The following is a 15,852-nucleotide window of genomic DNA, read 5'->3' on the forward strand; positions in this document are numbered from 1 at the left end:
CCACGCACTGACAATGGTTCCGGAATCCTGAGCGTTTGGAGGTTCCACCAACGGTCCGCAGCGCGTGGGTTCTAACGGAACGCCTAAGCTCGTCTCCCCTGAGGGTTTTCCTAATGTCTCTGTGCCATTGAATGCTAGGGGGTTTGCAGGATATCCCAGTGACAGAGGCTGCCTCCCCAAGGTCAGGGAAGGTGTTTCTCGGACTTCCCCGAACAGGGAACTCCTGTGACTGAAGAGAGCTTAGTGGAGATGTCTCTCGAGCTTCCCCACGCACTAAAAATTGTTCCGGAATCCTGAGCGTGGGGAGGTTCCACCAACGGTCGGCAGCGCGTGGGTTCTAACGGAAAGCCTAGTCTCGCCTCCCCTGAGGGTTTTCCTATTGTCTCTGTGCCAGGGAATGCTAGGGGTGTTTGCAGGATATCCCAGTGACAGAGTCTGCCTCCCCAAGGTCAGGTAAGGTTTTTCTCGGACTTCCCCGAACAGGGAACACCTGTGACTGAAGAGAGCAGCGTGGAGTTGTCTCTCGTGGTCCCCCACGCACTGACAATGGTTCCGGAATCCTGAGCGTGTGGAGGTACCACCAACGGTCGGCAGCGTGTTGGTTCTAACGGAAAGCATAAGCTCGCCCCCCTGAGGGTTTTCCTAATGTCTCTGTGCCAGGGAATACTAGGGGCGTTTGCAGGATATCCCAGTGACAGAGGCTGCCTCCCCAAGGTCAGGGAAGTTATTTCTCGGACTTCCCTGAACAGGGAACACCTGTGACTGAAGAGAGCTGCGTGGAGTTGTCTCTCGAGCTCCCCCACGCAATGACAATGTTTCCGGAATCCTGAGCGTGGGGAGGTTTCACCAACCGTCGGCAGCGCGTGAGTTCGAACGGAAAGCCTAAGCTCGTCTCCCCAGAGGGTTTCCTAATGTCTCTGTACCAGGGAAAGCTAGGGGCGTTTGCAGGATATCCCAGTGACAGAGGCTGCCTCCCCAAGGTCAGGGAAGGTAGTTCTCGGACTTCTCCGAATAGGGAACACCTGTGACTGAAGAGAGCTTCGTGGAGTTGTCTCTGGAGCTCCCACACGCACTGACAATGGTTCCGGAATCCTGAGCGTGGGGAGTTTCCACCAAAGGTCGGCAGCGCGTGGGTTCTAACGGAAAGCCTAAGCTCGTCTCCCCTGAGGGTTTTCCTAATGTCTCTGTACCAGGGAATTCTAGGGAGGTCTGCAGGATATCCCAGTGTCAGAGGCTGCCTCCCCAAGGTCAGGGAAGGTACTTCTCGGACTTTCCCGAACAGGGAACACCTGTGAATGAAGAGAGCTTCGTGGAGTTGTCTGTCGAGATCCCCCACGGACTAACAATTTTTCCGGAATCCTGAGCGTGGGGAGGTTCCACCAACGGTCGGCAGGGCGTGGGTTCTAACGGAAAGCCTAAGCTCATCTCCCATGAGGGTTTTCCAAATGTCTCTGTGCCAGGGAATGCTAGGGGGGATTGCAGGATATCCCAGTGACAGAGGCTGCCTCCCCAAGGTCAGGGAAGTTATTTCACGGACTTCCCCGAACAGGGAACACCTGTGACTGAAGAGAGCTGCGTGGAGTTGTTTCTCGAACTCCCGCACGCACTGACAATGTTTCCGAAATCCTGAGCGTTGGGAGGTTCCACCAACGGTCGTCAGCGCGTGGGTTCTAACGGAAAGCCTAAGCTCGTATTCCCTGAGGCTTTTCCTAATATCTCTGTGCCAGGGAATGCTAGGGTGGTTTGCAGGATATCCCAGTGTCAGTGGCTGCCTCCCCAAGGTCAGGGAAGGTATTTCTCGGACTTCCCCGAACAGGGAGCACATGTGACTGAAGAGAGCTGAGTGGAGTTGTCTCTCGAGCTCCCCCACGCACTGACAATGGTTCCGGAATCCTGAGCGTGGGGAGTTTCCACCAACGGTGGCCAGCGCGTGGGTTCTAACGGAAAGCCTAAGCTCGTCTCCCCTGAGAGTTTTCCTAATTTCTCTCTGCCAGGGAATGCTAGGGGTGTTTGCAGGATATCCCAGTGACAGAGGCTGCCTCCCCAAGGTCAGGGAAGGTAGTTCTCGGACTTCCCCGAACAGGGAACACCTGTGATTGAAGAGAGCTTCGTGGAGTTGTCTCTCGAGCTCCCCAACGCACTGACAATTTATCCGGAATACTGAGCGTGGGGAGGTTCCACCAACGGTCGGCAGCGCGTGGGTTCTAACGGAAAGCATAAGCTCGTCTCCCCTGAGGGTTTTCCTAATGTCTCTGTGCCAGGGAATGCTAGGGGCGTTTGCAGGATATCCCAATGACAGAGGCTGCCTCCCCAAGGTCAGGTAAGCTATTTCTCGGACTTCCCCGAACAGGGAACACCTGTGACTTAAGAGAGCTGCGTGGAGTTGTCTCTCGAGCTCCCCCACGCACTGACAATGATTCCGGATTCATGAGCGTGGGGAGGTTCCACCAACGGTCGGCAGCGCGTGGGTTCTAACGGAAAGCCTAAGCTCGTCTCCCCTGAGGGTTTTCCTAATGTCTTTGTGCCAGGGAATGCTAGGGGGGTTTGCAGGATATCCCAGTGACAGAGGCTGCCTCCCCAAGGTCAGGGAAGGTATTTCTCGGACTTCCCCGAACAGGGAACACCTGTGACTGGAGAGAGCTGCGTGGAGTTGTCTCTCGAGCTCCCACACACACTGACAATGGTTCCGGAATTCTGAGCGTGGGGAGGTTCCACCAACTGTCGGCAGCGCGTGGGTTCTAACGGAAAGCCTAAGCTCGTCTCCCCTGAGGGTTTTCCTAATGTCTCTGTGCCAGGGAATGCTAGGGGGGTTTGCAGGATATCCCAGTGACAGAGGCTGCCTCCCCAAGTTCAGGGAGGTTATTTCTCGGACTTCCCCGAACAGGGAACACCTGTGACTGAAGAGAGCTGCGTGGAGTTGTCTCTCGATCTCCCCCACCCACTGACAATGGTTCCGGAATCCTGAGCGTGGGGAGGTTCGACCAACGATCGGCAGCGCGTGGGTTCTAATGGAAAGCCTAAGCTCGTCTCCCCTGACGGTTTTCCTAATATCTCTGTGCCAGGGAATGCTAGGGGGGTTTGCAGGATATCCCAGTGACACCAGCTGCCTCCCCAAGGTCAGGGAAGATATTTCTCGGACTTCCCAGAGCAGGGAACACCTGTGACTGAAGAGAGCTTCGTGGAGTTGTCTCTCGAGCTCCCACACACACTGAGAATGGTTCCGGAATCCTGAGCGTGGGGAGGTTCCACAAAAGGTCGGCAGCGCGTGGGTTCTAACGGAAAGCCTAAGCTCGTCTCCCCTGAGGGTTTTCCTAATGTCTCTGTACCAGGGAATGCTAGGGGGGTTTGCAGGATATCCCAGTGACAGAGGCTGCCTCCCCAAGGTCAGGGAAGGTACTTCTCGGACCTCCCTGAACAGGGAACACCTGTGAATGAAGAGAGCTTCGTGGAGTTGTCTCTCGAGATCCCCCACGCACTGACAATGGTTCCGGAATCCTGAGCGTGGGGAGGTTCCACCAACGGTCGGCAGCGCGTGGGTTCTAACGGAAAGCCTAAGCTCGTCTCCCCTGAGGGTTTTCCTAATGTCTTTGTGCCAGAAAATGTTAGGGGGGTTTGCAGGATATCCCAGTGGCAGAGGCTGCCTCCCCAAGGTCAGGGAAGGTATTTCTCGGACTTCCCCGAACAGGGAACACCTGTGACTGAAGAGAGATGCGTGGAGATGTCTCTCGTGCTCCCCCACGCACTGACAAATGTTCCGGAATCCTGAGCGTGTGGAGGTTCCACCAACGGTCGGCAGCGCGTGGGTTCTAACGGAAAGCCTAAGCTCGTCTCCCCTGAATGTTTTCCTAATGTCTCTGTGCCAGGGAATGCTAGGGGTGTTTGCAGGATATCCCAGGGACAAAGGCTGCCTCCCCAAGTTCAGGGAAGTTATTTCTCGGACTTTACCGAACAGGGAACACCTGTGACTTAAGAGAGCTGCGTGGAGTTGTCTCTCGAGCTCCCCAACGCACTGACAATGGTTCCGGAATCCTGAGCGTGGGGAGGTTCCACCAACTGTCGGCAGCGCGTGGGTTCTAACGGAATGACTAAGCTCGTCTCCCCTGAGGATTTTCCTAATATCTCTGTGCCGGGGAAACCTAGGGTTGTTGGCAAGATATCCCAGTGACAGAGGCTGCCTCCCAAAGGTCAGGGAAGGTATTTTTCGGACTTCCCCGAACAGGGAACACCTGTGACTGAAGAGAGCTGGGTGGAGTTTTCTCTCGAGCTACCCCACGCACTGACAATGGTTCCGGAATCCTGAGCGTGGGGAGGTTCCACCAACGGTCGTCAGCGCGTGAGTTTTATCGGAAAGCCTAAGCTCGTCTCCCCTGAGGATTTTCCAAATGTCTCTGAGCCAGGGAATGCTCTGGGGGTTTGCAGGATATCCCAGTGTCAGAGGCTGCCTCCCCAAGTTCAGGGAAGTTATTTCTCTGACTTCCTCGAACAATGAACACCTGTGACTGAAGAGAGCTACGTGGAGTTGTCTCTCGATCTCCCCCACGCACTGACAATGCTTCCGGAATCCTGAGCGTGGGGAGGTTCCACCAACGGTCGGCAGCGCATGGGTTCTAACGGAAAGCCTAAGCTCGTCTCCCCTGAGGGTTTCCCTAATGTCTCTGTGCCAGGGAATGCTAGGGGGTTTGCAGAATATCCCAGTGACAGAGGCTGCCTTCCCAAGGTCAGGGAAGGTATTTCTCGGACTTCCCCGAACAGGGAACACCTGTGACTGAAGAGAGCTGCGTGGAGTTATCTCTCGAGCTCCCTCACGCAATGACAATGATTCCGGAATCCTGAGCGTGGGGAGGTTCCACCAACGGTCGGCAGAACGTGGGTTCTAACGGAATGCCTAAGCTCGTCTCCCCTGAGGGTTTTCCTAATGTCTCTGTGCAAGGGAATGCTAGGGGGGTTTGCAGGATATCCCAGTGACAGAGGCTGCCTCCCCAATGTCAGGGAAGATATTTCTCGGACTTCCCCGAACAGGGAACACCTGTGACTGAAGAGAGCTGCGTGGAGTTTTCTCTCGAGCTCCCCCACGCCCTGACAATGGTTCCGGAATCCTGAGCGTGGGGAGGTTCCAGCAACGGTCGGCAGCGCGTGGGTTCTAACGGAAAGCCTAAGCTCGTCTCCCTTGAGGGTTTTCCTAATGTCTCTGTGCCAGGGAATGCGAGGGGGGTTTGCAGGATATCCCAGTGACAGAGGCTGCCTCCCCAAGGTCAGGGAAGTTATTTCTCGGAATTCCCCGAACAGGGAACACCTGTGACTTAAGAGAGCTGCGTGGAGTTGTCTCTCGAGATCCCCCACAAACTGACAATGTTTCCGGAATCCTGAGCGTGGGGAGGTTCCACCAACGGTCGGCATCGCGTGGGTTCTAACGGAATGCCTAAGCTCGTCTCCCCTGAGAATTTTCCTAATGTCTCTGTGCCAGGGAATGCTAGGGGGGTTTGCAGGAAATCCCAGTGACAGAGGATGCCTCCCCAAAGTCAGGGAAGGTATTTCTCGGACTTCCCCGAACAGGGAACACCTGTGACTTAAGAGAGCTGCGTGGAGTTGTCTCTCGAGCTCCCCCACGCCCTGACAATGGTTCCGGAATCCTGAGCGTGGGGAAGTTCCACCAACGGTCGGTAGCGCGTGGGTTCTAACGGAAAGCCTAAGCTCGTCTCCCCTGAGGGTTTTCCTAATGTCTCTGTGCCAGGGAATGCTAGGGGGGGTTGCAGGATATCCCAGGGACAGAGGCTGCCTCCCCAAGGTCAGGGAAGATATTTCTCAGACTTCCCCGAACAGGGAACACCTGTGACTGAAGAGAGCTGCGTGGAGTTGTCTCTCGAGATCCCCCACGCACTGACAATGGTTCCGGAATCCTGAGCGTGGGGAGGTTCCACCAACGGTCGGCAGCGCGTGGGTTCTAACGGAAAGCCTAAGCTCGTCTCCCCTGAGGGTTTTCCTAATGTCTCTGTGCCAGGGAATGCTAGGGGGGTTTGCAGGATATCCCAGTGACAGAGGCTGCCTCCCCAAGGTCAGGGAAGGTATTTCTTGGACTTCCCCGAACAGGGAACACCTGTGACTGAAGAGAGCTGCGTGGAGTTGTCTCTCGAGCTCCCTCACGCAATGACAAAGTTTCCGGAATCCTGAGCGTGGGGAGCTACCACCAACGGTCGGCAGAACGTGGGTTCTAACGGAATGCCTAAGCTCGTCTCCCCTGAGGGTTTCCTAATATCTCTGTGCCAGGGAATTCTAGGGGGGTTGGCAGGATATCCCAGTGACAGAGGCTGCCTCCCCAAGGTCAGGGAAGGTATTTCTCGGACTTCCCCGAACAGGGAACACCTTTGACTGAAGAGAGCTGCGTGGAGTTGTCTCTCGAGATCCCCCACGCACTGACAGTGGTTCCGGAGTCCTGAGCGTGGGGAGGTTCCACCAACGGTCGGCAGCGCGTTGGTTGTAACGGAAAGCCTAAGCTCGTCTCCCTTGAGGGTTTTCCTAATGTCTCTGTGCCAGGGAATGCTAGGGGGGTTTGCAGGATATCCCAGTGACAGAGGCTGAATCCCCAAGGTCAGGGAAGTTATTTCTCGGACTTCCCCGAACAGGGAACACCTGTGACTTAAGAGAGCTGCGTGGAGTTGTCTCTCGGGATCCCCCACGCACTGACAATGGTTCCGGAATCCTGAGCGTGGGGAGATTCCACCAACGGTCGGCAGCACGTGGGTTCTAACAGAATGCCTAAGCTCGTCTCCCCTGAGGGTTTTCCTAATTTCTCTGAGCCAGGGAATGCCAGGGGGGATTGCAGGATATCACAGTAACAGAGGCTGCCTCCCCAAGGTCAGGGAAGGTATTTCTCGGACTTCCCCGAACAGGGAACACCTGTGACTGAAGAGAGCTGCTTGGAGTTGTCTCTCGAGATCCCCGATGCACAGACAATTGTTCCGGAATCCTGAGAGTGGGGAGGTTCCACCAAAGGTCGTCAGCGCGTGGGTTCTAACGGAAAGCCTAAGCTCGTCTCCCCTGAGGGTTTTCCTAATGTCTCTGTGCCAGGGAATGTTAGGGGTTTTTTCAGGATATCCCAGTGTCAGAGGCTGCCTCCCAAAGGTCAGGGAATGTATTTCTCGGACTTCCCCGAACAGGGAACACCTGTGACTGAAGACAGCTGCGTGGAGATGTCTCTCGAGATCCCCCACGCACTGACTATGGTTCCAGAATCCTGATCGTGGGGAGGTTCCACCAACGGTCGGCAGCTCGTGGGTTCTAACGGAAAGCCTAAGCTCGTCTAACCTGAGGGTTTTCCTAATGTCTCTGTGCCAGGAAATGCTACGGGGGTTTGCAGGATATCCCAGTGACAGAGGCTGCCTCCCCAAGGTCAGGGAAGTTTTTTCTCGGACTTCCCCGAACAGGGAATACCTGTGACTGAAAACAGCTGCGTGGAGATGTCTCTCGAGCTCCCACACGCAGTGACAATGGTTCCGGAATCCTGAGCGTGGGGAGGTTCCACCAACGGTCTGCAGCGCGTGGGTTCAAACGGAAAGCCTAAGCTCGTCTCCCCTGAGGGTTTTCCTAATGTCTCTGTGCCAGGGAATTCTAGGGGTTTTGCAGAATATCCCAGTGACAGAGGCTGCCTCCCCTAGGTCAGGGAAGGTATTTCTCGGACTTCCCCGAACAGGGAACTCCTGTGACTAAAGAGAGCTGCGTGGATTTGTCTCTCGTGCTCCCCCACGCACTGACAATGGTTCCGGAATCCTGAGCGTGGGGAGGTTCCACCAACGGTCGGCAGCGCGTGGGTTCTAACGGAATGCCTATGCTCGTCTCCCCTGAGGGTTTTCCTAATGTCTCTTTGTCAGGGAATGCTAGGAGTGCTTGCAAGATATCCCAGTGACAGAGGCTTCCTCCCCAAGGTCAGGGAAGGTATTTCTCGGACTTCCCCGAACAGGGAACACCTGTGACTGAAGAGAGTTGCGTGGAGTTTTCTCTCGAGCTCCCCCACGCACTAACAATTGTTCTGGAATCCTGAGCGAGGGGAGGTTCCACCAACGGTCGGCAGCGCATGGGTTCTAACGGAAAGCCTAAGCTCGTCTCCCCTGAGTGTTTTACTTATGTCTCTGTGCCAGGGAATGCTAGGGGGTTTTGCAGGATATCCCAGTGACAGAGGCTGCCTCCCCAAGGTCAGGGAATTTATTTCTCGGACTTCCCCGAACAGGGAACAGCTGTGACTGAAGAGAGCTGCGTGGAGTTGTCTCTCGAGCTCCCCCACGCACTGACAATGTTTCCGGAATCCTGAGCGTGGGGAGGTTCCACCAACGGTAGGCAGCGCGTGGATATTAACGGAAAGCCTAAGCTCGTCTCCCCTGAGGGTTTTCCTAAAGTCTCTATGCCAGGGAATGCTAGGGGTGTTTGCAGGATATCCCCGTGACAGAGGCTGCCTCCCCAAGGTCAGGGAAGGTTTTTCTCGGACTTCCCCGAACAGGGAACACCTGTGACTGAAGAGAGCTGCGTGGAGTTGTCTCTCGATATCCCCCAGGCACTGACAATGGTTCGGGAATCCTGAGAATGGGGAGGTTTCAACAACGGTCGGCAGCGCGTGGGTTCTAACGGAATGCCTAAGCTCGACTCCCCTGAGGGTTTTCCTAATTTCTCTGGGCCAGGGAATGCTAGGGGGATTTGTAGGTTATGCCAGGGACAGAGGCTTCCTACCCAAGGTCAGGGTAGGTATTTCTCGGACTTCCCCGAACAGGGAACACCTGTGACTGAAGAGAGCTGCGTGGAGTTGTCTCTCGAGCTCCCCCACGCACTGACAATGGTTCCGGGATTCTGAGCGTGGGGAGGTTCCACCAACGGTTGGTAGCGCTTGGGTTTAACGGAATGCCTAAGCTCGTCTCCCCTGAGTGTTTTCCTAATATCTCAGTGCCAGGGAATGCTAGGGGTGCTTGCAGGATATCCCAGTGACAGAGGCTGCCTCCCCAAAATCAGGGCAGGTATTTCCCCGACTTCTCCGAACAGGGAACACCTGTGACTGAAGAGAGCTGCGTGTAGTTGTCTCCCGAGCTCCCCTACGCACTGACAATTGTTCCGGATTCCTGAGCGTGGGGAGGTTCCACCAACGGTCGCAGCGCTTGTGTTCTAATGGAATGCCTAAGCTCGTCTCCCCTAAGGGTTTCCCTAATGCCTCTGTGCCAGGGAAAGCTAGGGGGGTTTCCAGGATATCCCAGTGAAAGAGGCTGCCTCCACAAGTCAGGGAAGGTATTTCTCAGGCTTCCCCGTATAGGGAACACCTGTGACTGTATAGAGCTGCGTGGAGTTGTCTCTCTAGCTCCCCCACGAACTGACAATGTTTCCAGAATCCTGAGCGTGGGGAGGTTCCTCTAACGGTCGGCAGAGCGTGGGTACTAATGGAATGCCTAAGCTCGAATCCCCTGAGTGTTTTCCTAATCTCTCTGTGCCAGGGAATGCTAGGGGTGTTTGCAGGTTGTCCCAGAGACAGAGACTGCCTCCCCAAAGTCAGGGAAGTTATGTCTCGGACTTCCCCGAAGAGGGAACACCTGTGACTGAAGAGAGCTGCGTGCAGTTGTCTCTCGAGCTCCCCCACGCACTGACAATGGTTCCGGAATCCTGAGCGTAGGGAGGTTCCACCATCGGTCGGCAGCGCGTGTGTTCTAACGGAATGCCTAAGCTCGTCTCCCCTGAGGATTTTCCTAATGTCTCTGAGCCAGGGAATCCTCTGGGGGGTTTGCAGGATATCCCAGTGACAGAGGCTGCCTCCCCAAGTTCAGGGAAGGTATTTCTCGGACTTCCCCGAACAAGAAACTCCTGTGACTGAAGAGAGCTGCGTGGAGTTGTCTCTCGAGCTCCCCCACGCACTGACAATGGTTCCGGAATCCTGAGCGTGGGGAGGTTCCACCAACGGTCGACAGCGCTTGGGTTTTAACGGAATGCCTAAGCTCGTCTCCCCTGAGGGTTTTCGTAATATCTCTGTGCCAGGGAAAGCTAGGGGGGTTTGCAGGATATCCCAGTGACAGAGGGTGCCTCCCCTAGCTAAGGGAAGTTATTTCTCTGACTTCCCCGAACAGGGAACACCTGTGACTGAAGAGAGCTGCGTGGAGTTGTCTCTCGAGCTCCCCCACGCACTGACAATTGTTCCGGAATCTTGAGCGTGTGGAGGTTCCACCAAAGGTCGGCAGCGCGAGGGATCTAAAGGAGTGCCTAAGCTCGTCTCCCCTGAGTGTTTTCCTAATATCTCTGTGCGAGAGAATGCTAGGGGTGATTGCAGGATATCCCAGTGTCAGAGGCTGCCTCACCAAGTCAGGGAAAGTATTTCTCAGACTTCCCCGAACAGGGAACACCTGTGACTGAAGAGAGCTTCGTGGATTGTCTCTCGAGTTCCCCCAGCACTGACAATGGTTCCGGAATAATGAGCGAGGGGAGGTTCCACCAATGGTCGGCAGCGCGTGGTTAATAATGGAATGCCTTATGTCGTCTCCCCTGAGGGTTTTCCTAATGTCTCTGTGCCAGGGAATGCTAGGGGGGTTTGCAGGATATCCCAGTGTCAGAGTCTGCCTCCCCAAACTCAGGAAAGGTAAGTCTCTTGCTTCCCTGAGCAGCGAATTCCTTTGACTGTAGAAAGCTGCGTGGAGTTGTCTCTCGAGCTCCCACACGCACTGACAATATTTCCGGAATCCTGAGCTTTGGGAGGTTCCACCATCGGTCGGTAGCGCGTGGGTTCTAACGGAATGCCTTAGCTCGTCTCCCCTGCGGTTTTTCCAAATGTCTCTGTTCCAGGGAATGCTAGGGGTGATTGCAGGATATCCCAGTGTCAGAGGCTGCCTCCCCCAATTCAGGGAAGGTATTTCTCGGACTTCCCCGAACAGGGAACACCTGTGACTGAAGAGAGCTGCGTGGAGTTGCCTCTCGAGCTCCCCCACGCACTGACAATGGTTCCGGAATCCTGAGGGTGGTGAGGTACCACCAACGGTCGGCAGCGCTTGGGTTCTAACGGAATGCCTAAGCTCGTCTCCCCTGATGTTTTTCCAAATGTCTCTGGGCCAGGGAATGCTAGGGTTAATTGCAGGATATCCCAGTGTCAGAGACTGCTTCCCAATTTCAGGGAAGGTATTTCTCGGGCTTCCCCGATCAGGGAACACCTGTGACTGAAGAGAGCTGCGTGGAGTTGTCTCTCGAGCTCCCCCACACACTGACAATGGTTCCGGAATCCAGAGGGTGGGGAGGTTTCACCGACGGTCGGCAGCGCGTGGGTTCTAACGGAATGCCTAAGCTCGTCTCCCCTGAGGGTTTTCCTAATGTCTCTGTGCCAGGGAATGCTAGGGGTGATTGCAGGATATCCCAGTGTCAGAGGCTGCCTCCCCAAGGTCAGGGAAGTTATTTCTCGGACTTCCCCGAACAGGGAACACCTGTGACTGAAGAGAGCTGAGTGGATTTGTCTCTCGAGCTCCCCCACGCACTGACAATTGTTCCGGAATCCTGAGCTTGGAGAGGTTCCACCAACGGTCGGCAGCGCGTGGGTTCTAACGGAATGCCTTAGCTCGTCTCCCCTGAGGGTTTTCCTAATGTCTCTGTGGCAGGGAATGCTAGGGGTGATTGCAGGATATCCCAGTGTCAGAGGCTGCCTCCCCAAGGTCAGGGAAGGTATTTCTCGGAATTCCCCGAACAGGGAACACCTGTGACTGAAGAGAGCTGCGTGGAGTTGTCTCTCGAGCTCCCCCAGGCACTGACAATGGCTCCGGAATCCTGAGCGTGGGGAGGTTCCACCAACGGTCGGCAGCACGTGGGTTCAAACGGAGTACCTAAGCTCGTCTCCCCTGAGTCTTTTCCTAATGTCTCTGTGTCAGGGAATGCTAGGGGTGATTGCAGGATATCCCAGTGTCAGTGGCTGCCTCCCCAAGTTAAGGGAAGTTATTTCTCGGACTTCCCCGAACAGGGAACACCTGTGACTGAAGAGAGCTCTGTGGAGTTGTCTCTCGAGCTCCCCCACGCACTGAGAATAGTTCCGGAATCCTGAGCGTGGGGAGGTTCCACCAACGGTCGGCAGCGCGTGGGTTCTAACGGAATGCCTAAGCTCGTCTCCCCTGAGGGTTTTCCAAATATCTCTGTGCCAGGGATTTCTAGGGGTGATTGCAGGAAATCCCAGTGTCACAGGCTGCTTCCCCATGGTCAGGGAAGTTATTTCACGGGCTTCCCCGAACAGGGAACACCTGTGACTGAAGAGAGCTGCGTGGAGTTGTCTCTCGAGCTCCCCCACACATTGACAATTGTTCCGGAATCCTGAGCGTGGGGAGGTTCCACCAACGGTCCGCAGCGCCTGCATTCTAACGGAATGCCTAAGATCGTCTCCCCTGAGGGTTTTCCTAATGTCTCTGTGCCAGGGAATTCTAGGGGTGATTGCAGGATATCCCAGTGTCAGAGGCTGCCTCCCCAAGGTCAGGGAAGTAATTTCTCGGGATTCCCCGAACAGGGAACACCTATGACTGAGGAGAGCTGCGTGGAGTTGTCTCTCGAGCTCCCCCACGCACTGACAATTGTTCCGGAATCCTGAGAGTGGGAAGGTTCCAACAACGGTCGGCAGCGCGTGGGATCTATCGGAATGCCTAAGGTCGTCTCCCCTGAGCTTTTTCCTAATATCTCTGTGCCAGGGATTGCTAGGGGTGATTGCAGGATATCCCAGTGAACGAGGCTGCCTCCCCAAGGTCAGGGAAGGTATTTCTCGGACTTCCCCGAACAGGGAACTCCTGTGACTGAAGAGAGCTGCGTGGCGTTGTCTCTCGAGCTCCCCCACGCACTGACAATTTTTCCGGAATCCTGAGCGTGCGGAGGTTCCACCAACGGTCGGCAGCGCGTGGGTTCTAACGGAATGCCTAAGCTCGTCTCCCCTGAGTATTTTCCTAATGTCTCTGTGCCAGGGAATGCTAGGGGTGATTGCAGGATATCCCAGTGACTGAGGCTGCCTCCCCAAGGTCAGGGAAGATATTTCTCGGGCTTCCCCGAACAGGGAACACCTGTGACTGAAGAGAGCTGCGTGGAGTTGTCTATCGAGCTCCCCCACGCACTGACAATGGTTACGGAATCCTGAGCGTGGGGAGGTTCCACCAACGGTCGGCAGCGCGTGGGTTCTAACGGAATGCCTAAGCTCGTCTCCCCTGAGGGTTTTCCTAATGTCTCTGTGCCATGGAATGCTAGGGGTGATTGCAGGATATCCCAGTGTCAGAGGCTGCCTCCACAAGGTCAGGGAAGTTATTTCTCGGACTTCCCCGAACAGGGAACACCTGTGACTGAAGAGAGCTGAGTGGATTTGTCTCTCGAGCTCCCCCACGCACTGACAATTGTTCCGGAATCCTGAGCTTGGGGAGGTTCCACCAACGGTCGGCAGCACGTGGGTTCTAACGGAATGCCTTAGCTCGTCTCCCCTGAGGGTTTTCCTAATGTCTCTGTGCCAGGGAATGCTAGGGCTGATTGCCGGATATCCCAGTGTCAGAGGCTGCCTCCCCAAGGTCAGGGAAGGTATTTCTCGGACTTCCCCTAACAGGGAAATCCTGTGACTGAAGAGAGCTTCGTGGAGTTGTCTCTCGAGATCAGCCACGCACTGACAATTTTTCCGGGGTCCTGAGCGTGGGGAGGTTCCACCAATTTTCGGCAGGGCGTGGGTTCTAACGGAATGCCTAAGGTCGTCTCCCCTGAGGGTTTTCCTAATGTCTCTGTGCCAAGGAATGCTAGGGGTGATTGCAGGATATCCCAGTGTCAGAGGCTGCCTCCCCAAGGTCAGGGAAGTTATTTCTCGGACTTCCGCGTACAGGGAACTCCTGTGACTGAAGAGAGCTTCGTGTATTTGTCTCACGAGTTCCCCCACGCACTGACAATGGTTCCGAAATCATGAGCGTGGTGAGGTTCCACCAACGGTCGGCAGAGTGTGGTTTCCAGCGAAATGCCTAAGCTCGTCTCCGCTGAATGTTTTCCTAGTATCTCTGTGCCAGGGATGATAGGGGTGATTGCAGGATATCCCAGTGTCAGAGGCTGCCTCCCCAAGTTCAGGGATGGTATTTCTCGGACTTCCCAGAACAGGGAACACCTGTGACTGAACAGAGCTGCGTGGAGTTGTCTCTCGAGCTCCCCCACGCACTGACAATGGTTCCGGAATCCTGAGCGTGGCAGGTTCCACCAAAGGTCGGCAGCGCGTGGGTTCTAACGGAATACCTAAGCTCGTCTCCCCTGAGGGTTTTCCTAATGTCTCTGTGCCAGAGAATGCTAGGGGTGATTGCAGGATATCCCAGTGTCAGAGGCTGCATCCCCAAGGTCAGGGAAGATATTTCTTGGACTTCCCCGTACAGGGAACACCTGTGACTGAAGAGAGCTGCGTGGAGTTGTCTCTCGAGCTCCCCCACGCACTGACAATGGTTCCAGTTCTTGAGATTGGGGAGGTTCCACCAACGGTCGGCAGCGCGTGGGTTCTAACGGAATGCCTAAGCTCGTCTCCCCTGAAGGTTTTCCTAACATCTCTGTGCCAGGGAATGCTAGGGGTGATTGCAGGAAATCCCAGTGTCAGAGGCTGCCTCCCCAAGGTCGGGGAAGGTATTTCCCAGGCTTCCCCGAACAGGGAACACCTGTGACTTAAGAGAGCTGCGTGGAGTTGTCTCTCGAGCTCCCCAACGCACTGACAATGGTTCCGGAATCCTGAGCGTTGGGAGGTTCCACCAACGGTCGGCAGCGCGTGGTGTCCAGCGAAATGCCTAAGCTCGTCTCCCCTGAGGGTTTTACTAGTATCTCTGTGCCAGGGATGTTAGGGGTGATTGCAGGATATCCCAGTGTCAGAGGCTGCCTCCCCAAGGTCAGGGAAGTTATTTCTCCGACTTCCACGAACAGAGAACACCTGTGACTTAAGAGAGCTGCGTGGAGTTTTCTCTCGAGCTCCCTCACGCACTGTCAATGATTCCAGAATCCTGAGCGTGGGGAGGTTCCACCAACGGTCGGCAGTGTGTGCGTTCTAACGGAATGCCTAAGCTCGTCTTCCCTGAGGGTTTTCCTATTGTCTCTGTGCCAGGGAATGCTAGGGGTGATTGCAGGATATCCCAGTGTCAGATGCTGCCTCCCCAAGTTCAGGGAAGTTATTTCTCGGACTTCCCCGTACAGGGAACACCTGTGACTGAAGAGAGCTGCGTGGATTTGTCTCTCGATCTCCCCGACGCACTGACAATGATTCCAGAATCCTGAGCGTGGGGAGGTTCCAAGAACGGTCGGCAGCGCGTGGGTTCTAACGGAATGCATAAACTCGTCTCCCCTGAGCGTTTTCCTAATGTCTCTGTGCCAGGGAATGCTAGGGGTGATTGCAGGATATCCCAGTGTCAGAAGCTGCCTCACCAAAGTCATGGAAGCTATTTCTCTGGCTTCCCCAAACAGTGAACACCTGTGACTGAAGAGAGCAGCGTGGAGTTGTCTCTCGAGCTCCCCCACGCACTGACAATGGTTCTGGAATCCTGAGCGTGGGGATGTTCCACCAACGGTCGGCAGCGCGTGGGTTCTAACGGAATGCCTAATCTCGTCTCCCCTGAGGTTTTTCCTAATGTCTCTGTGCCAGGGAATGCTAGGGGTGATTGCAGGATATCCCAGTGTCAGAGGCTGCCTCCCCAATGTCAGGGAAATTATTTCTCAGACATCCACGAGCAGAGAACACCTGTGACTGTAGACAGCTGCGTGGAGTTGTCTCTCGATCTCCCCCACGCACTGACAATTGTTCCGGAATCCTGAGCGTGGGTTGGTTCCACCAACGGTCGGCAGCTCGTAGGTTCTAACGGAATGCCTAAGCTCGTCTACCCTGAGAATTTTCCTAAT

This window comes from Vicugna pacos, unplaced genomic scaffold, assembly GCF_048564905.1.
Source record: "Vicugna pacos unplaced genomic scaffold, VicPac4 SAC-SAT, whole genome shotgun sequence".
Lineage (NCBI taxonomy): Eukaryota > Metazoa > Chordata > Mammalia > Artiodactyla > Camelidae > Vicugna > Vicugna pacos.